The following is a 25,964-nucleotide window of genomic DNA, read 5'->3' on the forward strand; positions in this document are numbered from 1 at the left end:
TGCAGATCCAAGTAAGTCCGTAGGGGACCACAGAGTGGTCAGAAAGGTATGCAAAAAATTTTCTTAATTTACCTCTCCTATCAGACTGGTTCCCAACTGGCCTGCAGGATGTAGTGGCCACTGCATCAGTAGCCCTGCCCCTTGCAAGCCAGACCAGGATAGGGTTGGACCGTTAGATGGAATCAGGACCAAATGTACAGTTAATGTAATGCATAGTTTGGCCCTTCTAAATGCCAGAAACCAGACTTGGGTGAACCAATCTGAACTGGGACCTTGGAGAGGGGGTATTTAAGAGGGTCAAACTAAGTTTTTAAAGTATATTTTGACCCTCAATGTATTTCATGCCTATGATCAAACAACATAAGTTAGAAATAAATTACAATTTTTGTAAACTTGTGAGTCAGTAGGCATTTGATTAATACTTATCTTTAGTGCCTTTAATTCAGAAAAAAAATGATGCTGTAAACAGAAGAAGTGCCAATTATTTTTTTCCTGAAAATGCATGAACCATCGTGCTTCTGCTGCAACTTTAAACTCTTTTAATTTTCTTGTTCCCACAAAGTGCCCTGAACTTGGATATTGAAAAAGCAGTCTCCACTTTGGAAGTATGATTTACTAACCATACTTATTATTCCACCAAGAAAAATTATTCCACCAAGAGGAAATACGAGAAACATGAGAACGGTAAAAGAGAGGGGAAAAATCCACAAAAGAAAGCAGAGCCAATCATCCATGTATGGAGTGGAGAGTTCTCCAGCTAATAGCCAATAATCATTATTCATGCTTGTTAGATACAGAAATGCAGATGCACTGAAGATTACATCTTTAGTTTATTTTTCTAGCAAGACATTAATTAAGAAAAAACAAATTCAAAGAACAAAAAGTGCACCAAATGTTGCCTCTTCCACTGCTACTTTGTTACTGCTTCATCTGCTTTATGAAGTCAAGATCTCCACCAACTCTTTCCAATTTTGTTGGTCAGCATGGTCAGGATTCAAATGAAAAACATCCGCAGGAGCCATGTGCGCAACTAAAGATTGCCTTGAATATTTTCTTCATGCCAAGGAGACAAGCCACTGTTTCTTTTTAAAGGTGGCTTGTCTCTAGCTGTGTACACTGTTGCAGGGAAACCATCCAATCAGGCACCAGTTTTATTATTATTTATTCAATTTGTGCCTTGCCTTTCTCCCGAAGGGCATCCAACGTGGATAACAATTTAAAAAACATAAAAGACAAAATAAATTAAAAAATACAGCTAAAACATAGACAATAAGAGCCAAGCAGCAGCAAAACCATCAATTAAAACAAATTACTAAAATTTTTTTTTTTTTTTAAAAAGCAGTGATCATATCCTCTTACAGGGAATCAAAGGCTTTCCTAAATAAAAATGTCTTCAGGCCTCACTGGAAGGTTAACAATGAAGGGGAAGGAATTGCACGGTACAGGTGCCACCACCAAGAAGACTCTATTTGATCTCGAATCATTTATTTGGACAGTTCTAGGACATTTGTGACTAAAGGGAGTAATCACAGGTATTGCAGCACGTAAGGTTAGTCACTCTAGTCCACAATCTTCTCTGACAACATGAAATCAGGAAACAAGAAATACAGATCTGTTTTTGCTTGATGTTCTGTGAAATATATATCTCAGGAACCATAGGTTATATTCAACAGCCACACTGTGCAGAACCAGTAGGCTGGACACTGATAATAATCTAATCTGGCATCTATTTGAATAAGCAAGTTGTGTAGCAAAGAGTGCTTTGGAATGGGGCATGCACAGCAAAGCTTTTTTCATAACAGTTCAGAAAAAGAGCAATGTTATTCCCAAACCCAGAAACAAGCTAACCTGGACCCTATTGCACCTCTAATGGCACCACTGAGAGCACGATGCTGTCCAAATTCCAAATTCCACCCCACTTCTTCTAAAAAAACAAAAACAAACAAACAAAACACTATTGGGTCACGACCAAATCAATGCTAATCAGCAACTGTTACCCTGCACATGCCCAATCTCATCTGATCTTGGAAGCTAAGCAGGGTCAGGCCTGGTTAGTACTTGGATAGGAGACCGCCTGGGAATACCAGGTGCTGTAGGCTTATACCATAGTCTTTCGAGACTGAAGGTTGCCAACCAAATCAATGTTCCAAGGAGAGAGGATTAGAGCTCCTTTCCTGGCTCTACCATCCCCACTTGCTGCAGCTATCAGACCTAGATAAGGCAGGTAGAGATAAATGGGTAAGTGAATGGGGATGGGAGAAGTTTCTCTCTGGTTCACATTACAATTTAAACTGAAGACAAACTCTTGGGAATCATAATGATTGCCTCAGATGAGAGGCAAGTATTACAAATCAGCCAGGCTTGTATTCTGAAAAGGGAATTACAAACTTCAGCACCCGTGACTATATAAAATCATAGCCCTATTCACACTTCCACAAACTTCTTTCCCCGTTTACTGATCACATTTTCTGCAACATCAGTGGCTGGCATTAGGAGCAGAACACTATGGGGACACACAATATATATTTTTAGCTGTATCTTATCGCAACCGAGCAGCTGGAAGTTGCTCCACCAGCATGTCCTCTCCAGCCTTCGGTATGGGAAACACTGGCGCCGATTTGACAGTGCCTTCTCAAGCCAAGCATACTCTCTAAGAGCTATTAACATCCACAGACAACCATTGTTGCTGCACATTCTGTGTAATTTGGATTTTAACACTGGCAAACAGGCTCTCTCTCTCTCACAGCTGTCAGCAGGGAAGGCACTCCCAAATGAGGCATTAATTTGTGTGGGTAGCCAAACAGAAAGCATGCATAGGCAGGAGAAACAAAACATTAGACAAACACTTGGGCTTCCAAGTTGTTTGTTTGCTTAGTTTTGCCATGTCCTTTTTGCTGTTCTTTTGGGTTGCAACTCTATGTACACTTTCCTGGGAGCAGGCCCCATTGAACTCAACAGGGTTTACTGCTCGAATAGACATGCATAAGATTGCACTGTTAATCTCTTCTGCACCCTGTGTCAAGCATCCGACTTTTGAGAGCTCAGATAACTCATGCCCTGCAGGCTTACTTTTTTTGATAAGTTCTGGCATCCCTCTAGTAAGACACAGCAAGAGAATGCTTAAGGCAAGGAAAACCGCTATTTAAATTTAGCAAGGATCATGCAAAGCATACGGAGGTACGAAAGCAACAATGTTTTTGTCACACCATACATTCCTCTGCTTGTGGTCTTCAACTTGTCAAAAGCTGGGACCCACCTCAAGCCCCAACCTGCAAAATAGGACCTGCCCAAGAGCCCATCAGGCAAGAGGGCTGGACAATTGAATGGATACATAGCCACAGTTCGTCTTCTTTTCCTGCCCTGTGGCAGCCAATCAATGCTGTATCATTCCGTCCCCTCTTTCCTTTTAGGGCAACAAAGGAAGGAGAGAAGGAGCAGAGAGTGGTATGGAAATAGTGCACACTTAGGGCCCAATCCTATCCACCTTTTCAGCACTGATGCAGCTGTGCCATCATCCTGTGTGTGCTGCATCCTGTGGTGGGAGGGCAGTCATGGAGGCCTCCTCAAGGTACAGGAACATTTGATCCCTACCTCGGGACTGCATTACAGCTGCGTCAGTGCTTGAAAGTTGGATAGGATTGGGCCTTTAGTTCTGAAAGGCAGAAGAAGAGAGGTATGGCAAGGCAGAGAGTGTGTCACAGCAGGGCACAGCAGGCGTATGGGCGGGATAGGGAAGGAGTCCACTAAAGATTGAGGAACTTGGACAAAATTAATGCCTTCAAAGCAAACTCTCTGGTAAGAATTAATTTGAGTGGGTCAGAGTCTGCTATCACAATGCCACTGCCCCATGTGAATTCAATAAACCCACTCTGAACTTCTTTCAGCACTTATGTTTACTTTATTTACATCCTGCCCTTCCAGACTTGGAGCTCAGGATGGCACACATGGATGGCACTTCTTCCCCTTTTAGCCTCACAAGAGCCCTGTGAAGAAAGTTAGGCAACTGGCCCAAGTTTCAACTGTGAGCTGCATGGCTAGCAGGGATTTCAATCAACATCTCCCCAGTCCTAGTCTGACATTCCAACTGCTGTGCCAGATCCAGGGCCTAATCCCATCCAACTTTCCAGCACTGATGCATCTGTAATGCAGCCCTGAGGTAAGGGAACAAACATTCCTTTACCTCAAGGAGGCCCCCACCACAACAGGATGCAGCGTATACTCTGTTGGCATGACTGCACCAGCACTGGAAAGTTGGCTAGGATTGGGCCCTGTGTCCATTTACATTTAGCTTACACCAGCACCCACCATAGAAAATACTCCTGTTTCTGGCCACCCTCCTTGATGGATAGTATCTTACTCATATGCTTAACTGTGGCATGTAGGAATCACTCCCAGTGAACAAAGGAAGGTACCTATTTCTCCAACCTTTCAGCTATGCCTACCTGGCAACCTTACTATTGTTCCTTTGCTTCTAAAAATTTGAAGGGAGTCATTGGGGAAAATCTGCAATGTTCTCTACAGCTTGGGAGCACAGCAGTGCAGTCATAGTTGCTGACACTGCTTCCCCTGGTGAAGAGGTTGGGCGAGCAGTGGACCAAGCTGGGGACTCAATTTCACAGGCGTCCTTGCAAGTCTTTTCAAAACTTCTTGGCATCAGTCCTTAATTTCCAACATCATACTATGCACTTGGTAGCACTTTCTGATGCTCAGAAACAAGCAAGAAGGGGAAAAGAAGTGTCCCAACTGACCCCAGTGAGCAACTACTTCTGCATCTGTTTGGAATTCCACCCTGTAGCCGCAGTGATACATTAATATGTCTCTGTGATAAATTCACCCTGCAGAATAAGAAGCCACAGACAGAATATGCTGTAACCTCTGAAATATAATAGATCAAGTTTTACAAGGGTCCAGCCACATCTGAAAGCTAATTTTAATGCGCAATATCCAAGTCAGGTCAGACAATGGAGCTTGCCAACAAATGACATGCTGTCCTGCTTATCCAATTCTGTAGTTTCTCCTTTACAGGCAAATGCATTGTGCAGATTACCTGAAAAACATATCTAGGCATATTCTGAATTATGTTCTGTTGTGCCCTTTAGTTTCTATGGGGAAGTGGCAGACTGTGAGCCCAATCCTGACCTCGGCACAACAGCTCACCGCCGGCACGCACTATCACAAATTTGCCGTAAGGCACATTTGTGAACCCTAGTGCTGGTGCTCTGCCGGTGGTAGCCCAGTGCCAATCGGTGCTGGGCTACCATTGGGCAAGCACCGGAGCTCTGCTACTTGGCAGATATAAATAATATATTTATTAGTGCTGCTGGTGAGATCTTCGCCTGTGGTTATCAGTTACATTATGTTCCTTGTGAACTTCTATGCAATAGAAGGCTGAATGCCAGTTCAGTATATACTAGATACTTACAAGCTGCCTTGTCGGTAACAAGAAATATATATTTTTTACTTTTCAATATGCCATAAAAATGCTTGATTTTTCAATGGTATAGATATAAATATGATACTTACATTTACAAGTAACATGTTACTTCAACAAAGGATATCAACTCCTTTCACCTATAATAAAAGAACTGTCAGCCCACAACTTATGTACACTTGTCCAAATTCAACTACATGTGCTCAGCAAACAAACAAGCAGGGAAATGAAAAAACAGACAAAAATAGCAACGTAAATAGCGCTAGCAATTCCGCTAGCAATTCCACTAGCAATTCAGAACAGAACCCCTGTGGATAGGGGGGAACACCTGTAATTTTAAATTTTGTATCCTGCCCTTCCACCACTGTAGGGACCACCACTGTGGCCAGGCCCATCCATGAGACCAACTGAAGCTGTTGCCTCAGGTAGCAGATTGCTGGGGAGCACCCATCTCTGTCCACCTACTTGCTTCCTCTGCTCTTGGAAGCTAAGCAGGGTCAGGCCTGGTTAGTACTTGGATGGGAGACCGCCTGGGAATACCGGATGCTGTAGGCTTATATCATAGTCTTTCGAGACTGAAGGTTGCCAACCATCTTCCTTCTTCCATTCCCTGGACTGGAAAAGGAAGAGGGGAATGGAAAGGAAGAGAGTGTTGAGCTAAAACCCTGGAGGGTGGGAGGAGCAAAGGCTGACCCATTATTAGGTGAGGGGGACAGCATTTGGCACTCCACCTTAGGCGTCAGGAGGTCTGGGGCTAGCCCTGGAACAAATATTTCAAACCAGACAATGCAACTAACATCACTGGATAAAATAACAAAACAATATTTTAAAAGACCTTTAAAAGCATGTCCTATCTAAAATATGAATCGTGTAAGATTTTAACCCTTACCCTACACTACACCATGGCCAAGGATTAGACCAAAGGTAAGTTTCTGGAGCCCACCTGCATGCTTTCAAGCACCTCTGAAGTCAAAACAAAAAGTAGCAAGTTCCAGGAAAGCAGCAGCGGTATTAATCTTTAGGATCAATGTGACAAAATATCACACTGCTGGCACCCTAAGCAACCAACCTGAAGCCCTTTTTAGACGATAGGCTTTTCAACTGCAACAAAAATATATTTCTTCCAGGCAGTGCTTTTGTTGATGAGGAGATAACACTCTCCCAGCACTAAAATCACCATGTTTTGCAACCAGGGAAAATATAATCTTTCTTCGCCCTCCAGCTTCTGCATTTGTTACTATCGTCACTGCTATGCAGAATGCGGTTGCGTAAGTTCCACAGTCATTTATGAAAGGCTGCTGCGTATCATCATTTGTGATGCATGATACAAGTCTTGCTCTTCCCCGCCTCCGCACAGAAGATGGTTTTTATTTACAGGTTCAGTGCTCATCTAGCCCTAATATATATATATATATATGAAAAACTTTACCTGCATATGGAAGATGTACAGGCCAGAAAGGTCACTCTCATGCGATTTCACAGAATGCAGAGTTTATATCTGGGGCACAGGGTACTAACGTGGCCCCTTCCCTCCTCCAAACTTTCTACTTTCTGGAATACCGAACTTAGAAGTATCATACAACTGCATGGGTCTCTTTTATATAGCCAAAACAAAATGGCTAAGCATATACGTGTACACAAATCCTAAGTTTATCCTGTGAATATCTCATTCACTACATATAATTGAAGGCTGGATTTCACGTGCACACACACACACTTTTTTCTTGAAGACCTCAAAATGGTAACATCCATTTCAATGCTCAAAGATCAATGATTTTTCCCCCCAATGGTGATGTATGTCTTTAAAACCTTTCAAAAAATGCCAAAGTCAATGTCAGATGCATTAGACCAGGGGTGCCCAAACCCCGGCCCGCGGGCCACTTGCGGCCTGCTGCAGGTCCCCATCCGGCCCCCAGGGGGTCCCCCCACCTCCAATGGGCACCCGGCCCTCACCCCAGCCCGCGCTGGCCTGCCGCGTGAGCTCCGCACCTTGCTTTCCCTGGTTGCTGCTGAGCTCAGTGGCAGCGAAGGAAAGACAAGCCCAGAGCGTGCACAAGGCCTTTTATAGTGGGAAGGTAACGTGAGACTTGCAGGTCTCACGTTACTTCCCACTATAAAAGACCCTGCGCGCTTGCCGGCTGGTCTGTTTCTGCCTTGCCCATGGGTTGGGCTGGGCTGGACTCCGATCTGCTGGGTTTGGCTCCCCTCCCCTCCTACAACCTGAGCCAGAGGAGTGCAAGAGAGAGAGAGAGAGATCCCCTGGGGGGGGGAGGTCTTTCCCTGCCTTGCGCATGGGCTGGACTGGGCTGGGCTCCGCTCAGCTGGGCTCCCCTCCCCTCCCCTCCTGCAACCTGAGTCAGGGGAGTGCAGGAGAGAGAGAGAGATCCTGGGAAAGGGAGGGGAGCCCAGCCCAGCCCAGCCCAGCCCATAGCACATGTCTCCGAAGAAGGGAGGGCTGGTTGGCTGGCCGGCCGGCCAGGAAGGCACAAAGGCAGGCAGGCAGGCAGCCAGCAGCAGCAGATGCCGCCCTAGCTAGTGAGGAAGGGCCTTTAAGGTGGGCAGGCAGGCAGGAGCAGGCAGGTAGCCAAGCAGGTGAGTGGGTGGCTAGGCAGGAGCACATACCGCCCAAGCAAACGAGGGAGGGAAGGAGGAAGGGCAAGGGGGCAGGCGAGCAGGCAGGTGTATGTGTGTGAAAGTGTGGAAGATCCCCCCTCCATTTGTGTGTGTGAATGGGATCATAAACTGGCATGAAGATCTCCCCCCCCCTTATTAGTGTGAATGGAATCGTAAACTGGATTGAATTCATTCATTCATTTTCTGTCTCTAATATATTCATTTATGTAAATTTATTCAAATTTGAAATGTAAATTAATTCTTTTTTCCCCCGGCCCCGGCACAGTGTAAGAGAGATGTTGTGGCCCTCCTGCCAAAAACTCTGAGCACCCCTGCATTAGACAATCAGTCCTGTTCAATGGTGTCATAACCAAAAGCTATTAGATCGCACTCTATAAAGTTAACCTTCCATAGCACAGTGGACGGACTCTCCTGTGTATTACTTCGAACTTTCACTATGATCAAAACATCTTACTGTAAGACAGGTCACATTACCAGAGGAACAAAGCACAGTTCCTTCACCTGCCACTCAAAATTAGTTAGCCTTGACTTGTCATTCAAACCTTTACTAAATTCAGATTAGAAGCATAAAGCAGAGCTATAGAGATCAGCTTCTTCTTTCTAAGCTTTCCCCTGGAATTTACCCTGAATTTAAATCTACTTAGAGCCAATATTCTCTCTATCCTCCACCTCCAATATCATGCTTCTATGATTCATTTGTATATACAAAGATGGTTGTTGGCAACTTTCAGTCTCGGAAGACTATGGTATCGCGCTCTGGATGGTGGTTCTGGCACAGTGTCTAGTGTGGCTGAAAAGGCCGATTCGGGAGTGACAATCCCTTCCACACTGGGAGCAAGTGTAGTGTGTCCCTGGTCTGTCTCCCTGGCTATGGGCCTTCCTTCTTTGCTTCTTTGCCTCAGTCTGTTGGCCAAGTGTCTCTTCAAACTGGGAAAGGCCATGCTGCACAGCCTGCCTCTAAGCGGGCCGCTCAGAGGCCAGGGTTTCCCACCTGTTGAGGTCCACTCCTATGGCCTTCAGATCCCTCTTGCAGATGTCCTTGTATCGCAGCTGTGGTCTACCTGTAGGGCACTTTCCTTGCATGAGTTCTCCATAGAGGAGATCCTTTGGGATCCAGCCATCATCCATTCTCACAACATGACCGAGCCAACGCAGGCGTCTCTGTTTCAGCAGTGCATACATGCTAGGGATTCCAGCTCGTTCCAGGACTGTATGTATGTATGTTCCAGGACATACAAAGATAACACAAAAGAATGTCTACTTGTGTGGCAGTAGAATTTTGAAAGTTCAACTATGACCCATAAATACTACTTTGGGGGCTGGGTCAGTTATATTAAGTTCATGGCTTACCCTGTCCTCTTCAAATGCAATATATCCTACCATATTAATATGTCTCCCTTGGCACCAATTTCCAAGATTAAACTGTGGCCTAGGCTGGTGCAAGTCCCTCCAGGTGTTGCGAAAGTGCCATAAGGCAATTTTGTGTCACCCGGTGAGTCGGGAGGTTGGCACATGGACGTGTGCCAGCCTCCGGAGGTCAATTTCAGGGCCCCTGCACCAGCAGCAAGGTAAGTGAGCAGCAGTGGTATGCTGCTGGTGGAGAGGCCTGGGGAGGGTGTTCTGGGGACGTCCCAGGAGCAGGCGGGTCACGGGCAGTGCAGGCTAGCTGGCCTGCCTGTTCCAGCTTGGGTTAGGATTGGGCTGCCTGTCCCTCAAGACTTGAGGTTATTCATTAGGGCTGCCTCATTAGGAGAAATGGATCAAGTTTTTTGCAAACAAACAAAATGTTACTTGTAAATAAATAAAAATATTTCTTTCTAGATCATCTTTTTATGTCTCATAAAGCTAGGTGGGTCTTGAAAAGGTGTCATTTTAAAAAGTGGGTCCCAGTACTAAAAGGTTTGAGAACCACTAAACCAGGGGTGTCCAAAGTTTTTGGCAAGGGGGTCACATCATCTCTCTAACACTGTGTCAGGGGCCAGGGAAAAAAATAATTAATTTACATTTAAAATTTGAATAAATTTACATAAGTTTACATAAATGAATATATTAAAGATGAACTTATATGAATGAAGGTCTTGCAATAGCTCAAGGCCTATAAAAGGCCTTGCACAAAGCAAGGCTGGCCTTTCCTTTGCTGCTGCTACTGCATCACAGATGTGAAACAGCAAGCAGTGGAGGTAGCCCTCATCCCACAGGTCACGTGAGAGGTCAAACAGTTGCCCTCACACTGAAAACAGTTGCGTTGGGCCAGTGTGGGCTCCAGCAAGTCTCCGGAGGGCCAGAGGCTCATTGGAGACTGGGGGCTCCCTGAGGGCTACATTGGGAGTCCTCAAGGGCCTCAAGTGGCCCCAGGGCCAGGGTTTGGGCACCCCTGCACTAAACTAAAGCATTGGTCTGTCGCAGTGCCTTCCTCAGTGCAAATACCAGAATTCTCCAAAGCGTAAAAAGAACATGATTGGTCCAATTTTTATTAGGCATTTACTTTTGGCAGGATTAAGGGTACAGTTCCATGTACATTGACTTGCAGAGGCTCAAGCTGTACGATTCTATGCGCAAGACTGCATACCATTTTTCTGTCAAAGCTCATAATAAAATTAGTTACTTAGAATAAATGAGGCCTCTTTGATTTTTATTGGCAGGTGTCCCCCAAGTTCTTTTAACGCTAGATTAATAAATCTATCGATTTGTAGAGCCATGTTATGAGATGCAATTGATGTGCTGTGAATTAATACAACCTAACAGGGCAAAATGATATTGCTCCACTGTATCTCCTGGCCTCACTCCAAGCATAAACATACCAATTCACACTGACCAGTGCTGGCACAAATTTGACTTAAGCCCATTTCACACATAATCACAGTTTGTTGGTATAGACCAGTGGCTTCCAATGGAGCTGAACAGGAATCACTAATTTCAGTATTGTGCCAGCACTTTCTTAAGCTGCTACAATTATGCACACTGCAGAGCCCTCTTTATCTCAAACTTATGTGCTAATTCACACAAACAAGGAATGCATCTATGGATGTATGCGGATCAACAATGCATCTGTGGAAAACTAGCATCAAGCTTACTGGTATCCCTCACAGTTCCAAAACATTTACCATGGGGTTTGCCGGCAAGTAGGAACTTGCTTGTTTTAAACAATCTGTTTTCCAAAATTATTTATTTTTTAAAGTCGCACTTATACCACCCTTCCTCCAAGGGACACACACATAACTCCTTCAACTCTATTTTGTTCTCATAACACATAGATTTAAACACATGAGGTGCAGACTTCGCTGGCAGCCCATCCATGGTAAAGAGTGGAGTCCTTGGCATATTATCCCAGAAGCAAATGTCCAGACATGAGGTCCTAAGGTTGTTCAGGCTCTGGAAAGGCTTTGTCCAACTTGCAAAAGAGGGGTCGAGGACCCTTTGCCCATTTGACTTGATAGATCTAGAACAGTGTTCTTCAACTTTGGGGCGGGAATCAATGGGGTTGTGGCAACTTACAGGAATAAAAAGGGTTGAGGACCACTGGTCTACAGCACCATAAGGTAAAGGGGAGGCACCTGGTGTACTCCTTCAGGTACCAGTGGATTGTGTCCTGCTCAGGTTCTTAGTAATTGTGTTAAAATAGCTTTCACTAGTGCCAGACTCCATGGTAAATTTTTCTGCTCTCTCTAATAAGAATATTTGGTTACAGTGAGCGGTGTTGGGAGGGTGTAATAGGGGCGGGAAATGGGTGGTGATAGGGGTATGGAATGGGCAGACAGTGCTTGAAGAGGGGAGGAACAATGGTGGGTCCCCAATCTCGTACATTATTTACATAAATATTGGGGTTGTAGCGTGAAAAGGGTTGGAGACCACTGATCTAGATAGAACCATCTCTGACTCACAGCACAGTCCTAACTTTACCTTATGCTGGTAAGCAGCTGCTGTGCCAGCCTAGATGGTTGCAAATGTACATAAAGACTCATGAGTGAGCTGTGCCAGCGAAAAGACCTGAGCCGTCCTGCTGGCGCTGAATCCAAAGTGGTGGTGGCCGGAGAGACAAGTAAGACAGGTAACCCCTGCTAACTGCGTAAGGGGCACTTTTTCAAGTGGGTGCTCCTCTTTTATTTAGCAGCGGGAGAGTAACTGGCCCTCCTCACTCCAGCAGTGTCTTTTCTAGTGGCTGTCTGCTGGTGTTGCATCTTTTTAGATTGTGAGCCCTTTTGGGACAGGGAGCCATTAGCTATTTGATTTTTCTGTGTAAACCACTTTGTGAACTTTTTGTTGAAAAGCAGTATATAAATACTGTTAATAATAATAATAATAATATTAGCTGTTCTATGCAGCACAGGGGTGGGGGAATGGTGGAATGGGGCAGGGAGGGAATGCTTCCAGGCAGGGAAAGGGTGGAACAGGAGACAGATCAGGCCTGGGAGGGGGTGGAACCGGCGAAGTAGGCTTACGCCATAAACTTTGCTCCCTTCCTGAGCCTCTTTCTGAGCCATGGGCTTTTCGGATTTGTGCTGGCTGTTTAGCCAATGCAAGTTCAAGTAACCAAATTGGGCAGATTTCAAGCTTTGCCCCAAGTAGAACTCCAGGCATGTGTGGGTGAGGGCCCTGCTGCACCAATGCTGGGTAGGACTGAGCTGCCCATTGAAGAAAGTTGGATTTCTTGTCTTCCATTTCTGTTCCTCTGTGCAAGTTCAAATATTCCAAGCCAAGGAAGAGAAAACCTGCATCTGTAATTTTCCAACTTGACTTGTTGCATACTTGCCGAAAGTATCCCCCCGTATCCCCCCCCCAATATTAGGCACATGTATCTGCTTTCCCCTTGTGAGCAGTCCATTGCAGTTCTGAACCAAATAGACAGCAGGCACCTGCTATTTCTCTTCTCTGCCAAGTACACCAGCAACCTGAAACACCTGCCCAAACAATCTATCACAAAACAAACTGGCACGTCATTTTTATAAGGCTGTGAATCCAATTCACTTGTGGCACAGAACACTCAGAGGCAACGTCCATGTTCATAGTTATCAATCTCAAACCACCGTTTTAAGGGAAATAAAAATGACAGGAGTGGATGGATTAGCAAAATTATACAGAAGGGCTGATTCATATTGGGAATATTTGTTTCATCTCTTGTGATCATCAAGTCCTAAGGAAGCATTGTCAAAGATGGAGGGTGCAAAAATGAGGGCGCAATCCTAAAGTGCCCTTGGGCTCACACAAGTCCCTTGCGCCAGCCCGGAGGTGTCACAACAGTGCCATAAGGCACTTCTGCACCACTGTGGGAGAAGGAAGGCCAGTGCAAGTCCGTCCGCCAGCCTCCAGAGGCCAAATCAAGACCTTCTGTGCCGGTGCAGGGGTAAGTTCACACCGGCTGAGTCAGGCTGGTACAGGGGCTTGGGGGGGGGAGAACAAAGGCATTCTGGGGTGGCAGGAGGGTGGGCCTATGGGCAGCCCAGGACCAGCGGGGGGGATGGAGCCAGGATTCTGTACTTGGGCTAACCCCACTCACAAGTGACCTGGCGCAGATTCGAGTAGCCCCATTGAGGCTGCTGCCGCATTACTCATGATAAGGGGAATAAATTGCCCTTGCCCTGGGCTGAGCCAAGGGCAGCCCCACCCCACACTGGATAAGGGGCAGGCCAGCTGGCCTGCCTGTTCTAGCATGGGTTAGGATTGAGCTGCCCATCAAATAGCTAAATCAATCATTATGCCTCTCCACTACATAGCATAAATTTCACCAGTCCCCAGGTAAAATGTAATTGTCTGATGCAGTATTTGGCAACTTTTTGAAACTTTATAAAAATTATGGCTAACACATCTCAAATGAAACAAATACCCTGTTTACTAGATAATTTCTACCAAAGGCTAGTCAAAGGCAATTTGAAAAGAAATGGAATAATACACAATATAAAAGCCATTCACTTTTTATTTAAGTGCCTACCAGCCCAATCCATAATCCACAGGATACAAGAATTTAAGTCGATTTTATTTTGACTGGACTAAATCCACTTTAACTGAAGTACCAGTTTGCAGATAGGCTACAAGACCTAAAGGCCCAAACTTTGGGAATGAAGTCTACGAAAATTCTGAAGCAGGATAATTAACATCTTTTTGTGTTGGCAGCTTCGTTTTAAGTCTGATCCTGAAATATTCTTCAATTAAAAGACCTGCAAGATCACAGAAAACAATGTATAATATGTTGCCACCTACTGGACATTTTTATCAGCCTCCTACAAAAGGCTATGGAAATCTTACAAAATACTGGATAAGAGATGTTTTTGTCATGTTGGTGTAAGAAGTGCATTTGGCATGAAACCACACTTTTTTTTTTAAGATGGTCTTGCTATTTCATACACAGAGATTCTTCAGCATCTACAGTCAGAAATCATTCTCATAGTAGCTTTCTCTCACAAAAGCTCTCTCTTTTCTAGCCATTGCAGTAGTTCTTTTCACAGCACTGGTTCCCAACCTGTGGTCTGTGAACCACAGGTGGTCCCTGAGACCCTAAGAAGTGGTCCATGAGACCTCAGGAAAAAAAAAATAGCCTTTGATCACTTCCAGGGTCTTGCCGAGCAAGTGCTCCCCCATGGACCACCAGAGAGAAAAGAGAATGAACCAGCCACATCCTCAGTGGGCACTGAAGTGTCAGCTGCAGCTGTGGGCGGTCCGTTGAGTGGCTGTGGCTCACTTGGGAGACACTTCCACACAGACCACCAGGGAGGGTGGAGAATGGAATGTCTGCAGCTGGCAATGCACGTGGTCCACAATGATTCCAATTTTTGCCTCAGTGGTCCATGGACTTCTAAAGGTTGGGAACCACTGTTTTACAGGAACAAATTCATGGTTACATTTATTCATTTAATTCTTTCCCTCTGGTTCTGTGAAGTTCTTGAGACGTTTTGATTTGTTTCAATAACTACGGACACAATTCTAACATACTTTCCAGCACTGATATAAGGGCAATGCAGCTCTGAGGTAAGGGAACAAGCACTCCCTTACTTTGAGGAGGCCTCCATGAGTCCCGCCCAAATGCAGGATGCAGCACACATCCCATTGGCACTGCTATGCCAGTGCTGGAAAGTTGGTTAGTATTTGGGCCTATATCACTAAGTAGGATTCAGTTATGCAGGCTTAATGAGAAAGTGCAACATTAGTCCATGGGAGGAAAAGTTAAATATATGGCAGACAATACTGTATGCCAATGGTATCAGTTAAAAAATGCATGAACACCTTACAAGACCAAGCATTTGCACCAGGAGGAAAGCTGTGTTTGACTAAGAACTAGATTCATCTGGACTCTCTGACTGACTTGGTATTATCAGCCTCACTGCCCAATCCTAGGAATACTTCTGAGGAAATAAGTCTCATTGTGCTCAATGAGACTTACTCCCAGGTAAGTGTGCACAGGATTGCAGCATGAGCATCCCACATGCTAAACTGAAACGTTGAGTCATAAATATTGATAAAATGTTCATTTATTTTAAATCAAAGCAAAGCTTCTCTGGACACCAAATTCTGCAAATAAATGATGCTTTAGATGCAAAGGACAAAGCAGAACTCTGGGCAGGAACCAAGGCATGCTGCATTAATCAGCCACAACCTTAGACTTGTTGTAAAAGCAGACATATGCTTTATGCAAAGATACAGGGGTGTAAACGTATCTTATGGTGCTCACCCATTAGTGCTTGAAGTAATTCATCATTAAGAATCACAGGTGCTCTCCATACATTCTCCCAGTTCTATAGGAGCTACTTATCTGTGAGCATCACCAAATGTGTGGGAGAGCTTTTAAATGACCCAAATGACACAAATGGGGGCCAATCATGAGCCTCTTCCACTAAATCTTCTGACAGAGTGACAATTCCTCATCCGTTTGGTTGGGGCATCAAAACACTTTCCGAGCCATGTGGAACTTGCTTAGGGATGAGCTGCTGGAAAATGTCGAAAAGGCACCTTATTCAGAACTGAGTCAAACATTCAGAAAAAGCTTGTTAGGACTTAAGAATACACTCAGTGTAGCTCGAAAGCTCACCCTTGAAAAGAATCAATTCTAGGCTAGCCAAGAATACACTCAGTGTAGCTCGAAAGCTCACTCTTGAAAAGAATCAATTCTAGACTAGCCTCTTCTACAATATGCTAATTGTTGGTGCCTAGGAATACTTATGAGGAAATAAGTCTCATTGTGCTCAATGAGACTTACTCCCAGGAAAGTGTGCACAGGATTGCTCCATGCCAAGTATATGCAGCAATGCTGAGACTCAAATCAGAATTCACCAGGGCACACACAGGGGAAACCAGGCAAGAGATTTGATATTTTGCTGCCTGCTGGTTTGATGTTTGACGTTAGACTTTGTTGCTCTGCTTCAGTGTGGGTTTTGATGCTTTAATGTCTTTACTGTTCTTTTGATTATAGATGTTAGGTATCTTAGGTGCCTTCCTGTGGGAAAGGAAAGGTGGGATACCAATATTTCAAAGAAATAAACATGCTGTTCACAAGGTCAGATGTATAAGTCCATGAAGCAAAGTCAGGACTCTGCTTATTAGATAACATTGGATGGCAAGCAGATTGATTCACATGTCTGTTGCAGACATGATGCAGGCTCAGATGTGCGAATCAAGAGCCTGGGCTACATCTACCACGGGACGGGAGACCCCCAGAACTAACACTGATGTAACTAGTCACAGCAGTATGTTATAAACCTTAATCAGAATTGTAATGGTGGTGTTAGTGGGGATGACAACAGACATGTATAATTCTTACTTCTAGTGGAACCACAACTAGCTGTTTTTGTGGTCTGGTAGACTGATTTTGGGCAGCCCAATTCAGCAAAAAATTTCCTGAAGGTCATGTATCAGGCGGTGCTGAAGTAAGTGGCATGGTTAAGGGTGGACAGGCACCAGGTCAACTGCACCAGGTGCCATGCTGGGGGGGTGACAGGAAGTGCCTTTTGGAGGCCTTCTGAGGCCTGGGGAGGCCATGCACAGCCTCCCCAAGCCTCTGAAGGCTTTAGATGCCTGCCAGAGGCCTTAGAAAGGCATTCTAATTTTCATAAAAACAGAAGTGCCTTTCTAAGGCCTCTAGCAGGCCTTCCGATGTCCAGGGAGGCTTCCCTGCACATCAGGCCATTCCCCAGACACCCCCAGGGTGTTCTGGGCATCTGGCTCTCAGAGGTGTTAACAACCCAGGGATGTTAAAAATGTTTGTGCCTCCAGGTGCCAAATTCCCTTAGCTATGCCACTGGCACATGTTCAATCTTTCCTATACCCTCTACATTGAAGCACCCTTAGGAAGTGCACCTGCACGCCTAGGAGGGCGTCACGCTGTCCATATTTACTGTAGTTATATGAATGATTCCTAATATCATGGATAGTCAACTCCAACAGTTGACTTCAGTCTGGACATCCTAGAAAAAGGCATGGTAAGGCTTCTGGAGGTGTGCATTGCTTCCTCCAGAACTAAGGGGAGAAGCCAAGTACAGCAATACCTTGACTTTCATTCACCTGTCTTTCATTGCTTTCACATTTCATTCATGTGCTTTCCTCTTTCATCCAACCTTTCACAACATTCGTTGATGTTATGTTTGTTTTTCTTTTGTTTCTGTTTGTTTCAGTTTTGCATGTGTTATATAGTTAATTTGTGTTCATCCATTTTTTGACTTTCATCCATGCTCTGGTCCTTAACCAGATAATAGTGCAAGGTGTTGCTATAATGGCTTCCACACCTTGACCATGCTGCTGGGAAACCAATGGCTTCAGTTAGCTTGTGTGTGCCAGTAGCAACCATAGTAACTCAAGGCAGCTTTTAGGATAAGGCTCTGAAACTAGGCCAACACAGCATAACTCAATATTAATTCCAATGAAACGGCCACTCTTCCCTGCTGTGCTATCTGAAACAAAAGAATCTAGTTCTAAACCGATATACGTTGCAATAGAGCGGAGAATGTTAATTTTTGATGTTCTTGAACCAAAAAAAAGACCAGAACAAACAGCCTGGAATGAACCTTTGAGAAATATTTTTTACTTTCATCCCTTCAATATTTATGAAAGGACAACTAAGTTTGGTTGGTATATATATATTATTCTCTAAGAAGCTTAAGAATGTATGCTGCTATGCCCTTCAAGGATCAAGGTAAATCAATCATGTTAAACCAATGAAATATCTTGGTACATTTTTCTCAAAGCCACATGCTTTCAATCATTACAGTTGTAGCCCTTCACTTACAGAAAATTTGTTACATTTCTTGTCATTCATATTTTATTGTGGCTTTATAAATCTGGAAATACAAACTTGAAACTCCTTTCCAACCTGTAACTCAGCCCTGCCAACATCAAACGAAACGTACGTATATTTACAAGTAAACAAATAAATGAGTTGCAAACATGTGTAAATGGATTAAAATCATCATAGTAGGTTGGAACTATAGGAAATATCTTGTACACCAGCAGTTGAACTCAAATATAGGTGGTTTGGTGGCTTACATGGACAAATGAACATGTTTCATGAATTTGTGTATAATTCCAAAAAGTCTTTCCACATTCCATCTGATTTGTCTGAGCATCATCTCCTAGCATAGGCTATCTGCTCTTGGGCTACTAGAGACAAAAGATCTTCAATGCAACAACAAAGTGTGGCACCAGTTTGTAAACACCCCTTTGCCCTGGGAAAAGAGAAGAACCAGGCAAAGAAGAAAATATTGCAACATCTGGCTTCTTCTATAGCCCAGAGGGAGGAGCTATGGAATCCATGGGCCACAAAGCCACCAGAAGCAGGATTTGAGTCCTGCTGTGGAATTAGAGACCAAAAGGCATTTTCCTGTAACGCTGCAGCCCTTGTATCTAGGACTGGCCCATCTATGAGGCCAGCTGATACAGGTTGCATCAGTGGTAGATTGCAAGGGGCCTGAGGATGCAGTAGATTTGGGTTGCCTTTCACCCCAAGTTTGCTGCTGCTGCCACTACCTTCCTCCATCCCATTGCCAATACAAGCTGATGCAAGGAAGAAGCAGATCATTCCGGTGCTTACCATGCTCATTGCATGCTATTGACAACCCGGAAGAGCGTCTGGTGGTTTCAAGTTTTATTTACAGGGAAATGAAAGGGCTCTGTCAGAACGAGAAATCCTGCACCTCTGGGTTTGATGACAGTGTGCAAGGGAGTATGGGATTTTTTTTGTAGCGAAGAGGAATTCTGTGTCATGTCACCCCAGCTTATACCCCAGTCCTGTTCCGGGAGGGTCCCCCAACCACACAGCACAGATTTTTGGTGGACAGAGAGAGCTGCTGGGTGATATGCATCGTCATGTATGTGAGAAGTAAGTTCTGTTGATGGACCTTAAATATTCCTAGTGATGTGTTGCATTTGGTTGCAGAGGAGCAATCCAATCCTATGCAGGCTGCCAGTGGTGCTGAAACAGCTGCCACTGCATTCTGCAGGGCCAAAGAGGCAGCCAGAGGTCTCCTTGGGATAAGGGAACATTGGTTATCTTTCCCTGCGTCTGTCCCCAGCAGCCCCTATGGGTTTTGTGGAAGGCTTTGAGGCCCAGACACATGCAAGACCATGGAGGGCTCTGAGGCCCAGCAGGCAGGATAGGATGCACTGGTAGCCTCTGCTGCTGTCCCTGCTCCCATCCTGAGCCTGAACTCCCCCGAGTCACTTTTCCCCCCACCCACTTTCTCCCCCTCCCCACCGCTCAGCAGGAAACTTATAGCTAGTGGCTCCCAACAGACATCCCACCAGTGCAGAGGCCAAGCACTGATTGGTGCCCACCAGTGCCTTTCCTCTCCCAACCACCGCGACATGCCTTATGCCACAGCTTTTGCCAGTGCAGCATGTCAGAGGCCGGCCCTGCCTGGTCATAGGATTGTGCCCTTAGTTGGAATCCCATCTTCCGTCATGGCTGTGGGAGTGGCTGGAGATGGGCAGGCAGCTATGTGAGGTTTTCCACAGACTTCAAAAGGAGCCTTTCAACTTGCATCACAGTGTTTCAAAAGAAAAAGTCAAAGGAAGACTAGTGTATGAATCAGCTGAATTAGCATTTACTGTATAAGAAAGCCTGACACTATCACTGCAAACCGGAATTGAGACAAAAGATTTTTAATGACATTGCAGAGTTAAGAGTTAACTGGGCATTGCTGTTGTGAATTGTCACCCGATTTATCTCGCATTTAAGCCTGTCAGAAGACTAAGCCTCTCATAGATCCTCCTGCATTTGACTTTATGGTTTTCAGTTTTTATGGTTTTCAGTTTTATCCAAGGATGAATGGATACACGCACACACCTGCGTACTGAATTTTATGAGTGCAATTCACGAAAGCTTACGCTACAATAAAATTGTACCATCTCTTGGTAAATACAGTTGCGTCAAAAGTGCTGCAAATGAACCTCTGGGAGAACCAAAGGTACTTCTAAACTCTGTGCCACACGCTGCTCCAATGGTGGTAGCGTCCAGTAGTGCAAGGAGACTGCTTTGCTGCCACAGATTCACAGGATACCTTTGAGCTTCACTGGCACAAGGGGATTTAGGAACAATTCCATCCCCACTCCATGCAGCTTGGGAATAAGTTCATACTATAACACACCAATTCACAAGGATCCCATTCCCCACCAAATATTTCATTGGCTCTTTACCGGGGGGGGGGGGGGAAATTCATATATAGAGTTTTATTTTTAACCCATTTTTGCCTGGCCCACAGCTGTACACGTTTGTTCCCTGTTGCGTATATGCAACATTGGGCAGAAATGGCTTCAATGTCTGTTCGAAAATTCACAACAGAGGAGCTCTGTCCAGCTTTAAAGCGTTTGAGCCCCTATTTTGAATTAAACTTTGTTTCTGCTGATCAAAAGAAGAGCACCTCTGCTTAGATGGGGTTTTTAATGAGAAGAAAAGAGAAATGATGAACAACAAAGTTGTACCTATTACAAAGGATTAAATGCATCATAGGGAAACAAGATACTGAAGAACTCTTTCCTTAGATAACTGAAAAAGAATGGAAACTTTGTGTTGATTTATGGGATTTTTATCCATTCTTCATTGAGTCACTTTAATACGTCTTCAGTATAGTGCTAAAAATCTCCATTTTAGTAGGAAGCTGTAATTTCTATTTGCTTAAGTGCAGCATTTATAGCTTTTTTTGCATTTACTGCATCCTTTTTAATTTCCTTTGATTTGAACAGCGAGGGACCATTTTTAAGAGCCTCAAAGCCAATTACATCAGAAGCCTCTTTTTATACGGTGGCCAACTTTTCATGCGTACCTTGCACAGCACGTGTTTTAGAAAATGCCTGGTTCCAAGTGGCAGCAGAGTAGGAACAAACTATATTTTTTCTCAGTAGGCCCAACTTCCTCTTAATGTTCATGTTTTAGAGACTGGAACAAAAGCAGCACAGCCACTGAGGTCAACAAAATTAGCAGCATTTAAGGTTCTATTTATTTGTGGAGTAGCACTTAAGGGCTCATTGCCATTACAAGCTATACAAAGCGAGTTTAACAGAAGCCTTAAATAGTACTGGCATCAGTTGTTGAGTAGATGCCATTTAAGCAGCAAGTGGGCCAACAGCACCTGCATACAAACATTTTTAAAAATCCTAAAATTATATGAGATGTTACACTGTAGTTTGCACAGATCAAGTTATGTAACTGTAGACTAAAAGGGATGATGGTGGTGGTGGTGGTGGTGGTGGTGGTGGTGGTACAGGATTGGATCTCCCAATGTTGTTGAGTTTAACAACTCTAGGGGCTCTCATCTCAGCAGTTGGCAACCTTCAGTCTTGAAAAACTATGGTATCACGCTCTGAATGGTGGTTCCTCTCCAGTGCGTGAAGCCTGGGTAAAGAAGGTATGGAGGATCGGCTGTTACCCATGCAGCAGATCCCCCCTCTCCATGTTGCTGGAATGGTCCAATGAAAAGGCAGAAGCCAATACGGTTGGTTCCAGCGGTGACGCAGGAGTTGCCAGAGCGTGACTGTATACAGCCACGAACTGTCTCAGGGACTCCGGCTCCTGATTTTGCCTCGAGGTTGACTCCTGAAGCCTTTTCCACAACTGGATATGGCCACAAGGCAGTGGAGGTTTGAGGTCAGAGTTTCCTTCTCTTAGATGAGCTGCCTTCCCAGGCTGACGAGTCCCATCTACCCGGTGCAAAAGAGCATTCCTCTCTCATTTCAACTAGAGGAACAGTACAAAGGAACGGGGACTTCCCCCCAAGACAAAACTGTCCCCTCTCAAGCTACTACTAGCCCAACTGGGAAAGACAGGTGCTAGATAAGCATTCCAGAGAAAATGTAGTCACCGAAGAAGCACTGAACAACATTGAGTGCCTGCCTGTGCTGGAAGAGCTTGACAGTGAACCAACTCTAGAAGAACTTCATGTGGCCCTGGACTCCCTTGCCTTTGACAAGGCACCTGGAAAAGACAGCATCCCTGCTGAAGTCCTAAAATGCTGCAAAGAGATCATCGTCACTGAGCTGCATGAAATCCTCTGTCTCTGCTGGAGAGAAGGTGGAGTACCTCAAGACATGAGGGATGCAAACATCATCACGCTGTACAAGAACAAAGGTGACAGGGGTGACTGCAACAACTACCGCGGCATCTCTCTCCTTAGCGTTGTAGGAAAGCTGTTTGCCCGAGTTGTACTAAAGAGGCTCCAGGTACTTGCAGAGAGCGTCTATCCAGAATCGCAGTGTGGATTCCGAGCCAACAGGTCCACCACTGATATGGTATTCTCCCTTAGACAACTGCAGGAGAAATGCAGGGAACAACGACAGCCACTCTTTATAGCCTTCATAGATCTCACAAAGGCTTTCGACCTGGTCAGCAGAGACAGCCTCTTCAAGATTCTCCCCAAGACTGGATGTCCACCCAGGCTCCTCAGCATCATCAGATCTTTCCACAAGGACATGAAGGACACTGTTGTCTTCGATGGCTCCACATCAGACCCTTTTGACATCCGAAGCGGAGTGAAGCAGGGCTGTGTTCTTGCACCAACCTTGTTTGGGATTTTCTTCGCTGTCCTGCTGAAGCAGGCCTTTGGAACTGCAACAGAAGGCATCTATCTCCGGACCAGATCAGACGGAAAGCTCTTCAACCTCTCCAGACTGAGAGCAAAATCCAAAGTCCAGCTGAAATGTCTGCGTGACTTCCTCTTTGCCGACGATGCAGCTGTCTCTACCCACTCTACCAAAGATCTCCAGCAGCTCATGGATCGTTTTAGCAAGGCCTGCCAAGATTTTGGACTGACAATCAGCCTGAAGAAAACACAGGTCATGGTTCAGGATGTGGACTCACCTCCCTGCATTACAATCTCTGAGCATGAACTGGAGGTTGTCCATGACTTTGTGTACCTTGGCTCAACGATCTCCGACACTCTTTCTCTCGACACCGAGCTAAACAAGCGCATCGGTAAAGCAGCTACCACGTTTTCCAGACTCACAAAGAGAGTCTGGTCCAACAAGAAGCTGACGGAACATACCAAGATCCAGGTCTACAGAGCTTGCGTCCTGAATACACTTCTGTACTGCAGCGAGTCATGGACTCTTCGCTCACAACAGGAGAGGAAACTGAGCGCTTTCCACATGCGCTGCCTCCAACGCATCCTCGGCATCACCTGGCAGGACAAAGTTCCAAACAACACAGTCCTGGAACGTGCTGGAATCCCTAGCATGTATTCACTGCTGAAACAGAGACGCCTGCGTTGGCTTGGTCATGTCGTGAGAATGGATGATGGGCGGATCCCAAAGGATCTCCTCTATGGAGAACTCGTGCAAGGAAAGCGCCCTACAGGTAGACCACAGTTGTGATACAAGGACATCTGCAAGAGGGATCTGAAGGCCTTAGGGATGGACCTCAACAAGTGGGAAACCCTGGCCTCTGAGCGGCCCGCTTGGAGGCAGGCTGTGCAGCATGGCCTTTCCCAGTTTGAAGAGACACTTTGCCAACAGTCTGAGGCTAAGAGGCAAAGAAGGAAGGCCCATAGCCAGGGAGACAGACCAGGGACAGACTGCACTTGCTCCCGGTGTGGAAGGGATTGTCACTCCCGGATTGGCCTTTTCAGCCACACTAGACGCTGTGCCAGAACCACCTTTCAGAGCGCGATACCATAGTCTTTTGAGACTGAAGGTTGCCAATACTAATGTCTCACCCAGTAGCATAGCAGGGGGGTGGCACGATAAGTACTGCAGGTGCCTCAATGTGCTGTGTAAGTGGCCCCTCCCACGCACCATCAAAGCTATTCTGGGCAGCAGCAGCAACACAGAGGCATTTGCTGCATATTGGCTACGATGGCAAATGAGAAGGGCCACTTACACAGCACATTGCAGTGCCTGCAGTATATACTGTGCTGCCCACCTCCCCACTACACTATTGACTACCAGTGCAGTGAGAGAAGACAATGATATCAGCAAAGGCTAGGAGTCCAGTCTATAATTTGGTAGCAGCTCAAAAATACATGCAAAGGGAATGTAACATATCAACAAACTCTGTATGAACTGGAGTTGTGAGAAGCTGTGGTGTAGATATCCAGTTTGATTATCCTTTTGTTTACAAGGCTAGCTAGCTCTTTTATATGATCCAGTCAATTTGCCAATTAGGAGAACTGAGGGAGGGAACTAGCCACAAAGGCATGATCCTCTCTCCGAGAAAAAAAGAACCCCAACAGAGAGCTACAGGACAAAGTGTTCTTTTAAGCTGTGAAAACTCTTACAGTCCAGCCACTAGGAAGGGAGATCTATTGGATGCGGAAACAAACTCTAGTTCAACCAATTTGAAACTTACTTTGCCTTAAATTTTCTCCTGCTCATTCACCAGCCTATGGGTAACAGTAAGGCTGCAATCCTAACCACAGTTTCTTGAGAGTAAGCCCCACTGAACAAAATAGGACTTACTTCTGAGTAGATCTGGTTAGGATTGTGCCCTAAAACTTTCAGAGCAACTTAATTACAGATACAAGTCTATCTAGTCTTTGCCCCAAGTGCCACAAGGGGGAGGATTAGACATCTGCTGTGACGAGATTATTTGACCATGCTCCAAATAAAGAGTTTCTGATTTCAAGATCAGTAGAGCTTCCGGAAGTCATGGTTGCTGAGCAAGAGAAGATGAAGAGGTTCTTAAGTAAAACGTTCATTGAAAAGGGAGCAGTCTGTCCCCACCCAGCTGAATCCATGAGCATCTATGCTGCAGCTGAGAATGAATGTCTCAAAGATATATGGCAGTGATCCTCAACCTTTTTCGTGCCATGATCCCAATAAATAAATAAATACTTATGGGTGGAACGGGGCAGAGGGTGGGAGCAGGACCTCTGAGAGGAATTTTATCAGGAGGTACAAAGTTGCTTTTGGGCCCCTTCCGAAAGAGGGAAAGGGGTAAAATAGAGTGGAGGTTGGCAATGGGGGTGGGCAGAATGGGGGCAAAATTGGCAGGAGGAAAGTGGCAACAGCTGGAATAGTCTTTGGAGCCCAGGTCTACCAGTCTTTCCAATGCAGAGCTCAGGTCTACCTGCCCACCCGGCGATGGCGGCTAGATACAGTAATACGGAAAACCAAACACATTCCTAAGTCTCTCTAAAATCTTTCAACTATAGAAAATCATTGCAGGAGATGAGGAGCATTGTATTTAGGCTCACACTAGAATGGAGAGTGTCCTGTGTATACCAAAACTGACTTTGGCAGCAGCTGCAGTCCCACAGCAGTGTCACTGAGCTCCTCTACACTCCTTCATGGTTAGCAGAACCCTAAGCCGAAGAGCTATTGTAGCAGGTCAATTTCCTCCCTGATGTGACATTGTTAAGCAATGTATGCATTCCTGGCTTGGTGTGTATGGCTTGTGGCTATAGTGCCATGTGCCCATGGTAATGCCCCCAGCATTCTGCATGGGGAGTGAGTCTGGGTGAGATTGGAAAATGTAAGATCCAAGAAATTTTCT

General features: G+C 45.2%; 1 protein-coding gene and 1 pseudogene across 1 annotated transcript in view; one reads left to right on the top strand and one right to left on the bottom strand.

The window, feature by feature from the left end:
- CALCR (calcitonin receptor) overlaps positions 1–25,964 on the bottom strand; it is a 192,722-nt gene that overhangs the window by 145,279 nt on the left and 21,479 nt on the right. The window lies entirely within an intron of this gene.
- LOC136654855 (5S ribosomal RNA) lies at positions 1,983–2,099 on the top strand (annotated as a pseudogene).

Source organism: Tiliqua scincoides, chromosome 5 (assembly GCF_035046505.1).
Source record: "Tiliqua scincoides isolate rTilSci1 chromosome 5, rTilSci1.hap2, whole genome shotgun sequence".
Taxonomy (NCBI): Eukaryota; Metazoa; Chordata; class Lepidosauria; order Squamata; family Scincidae; genus Tiliqua; species Tiliqua scincoides.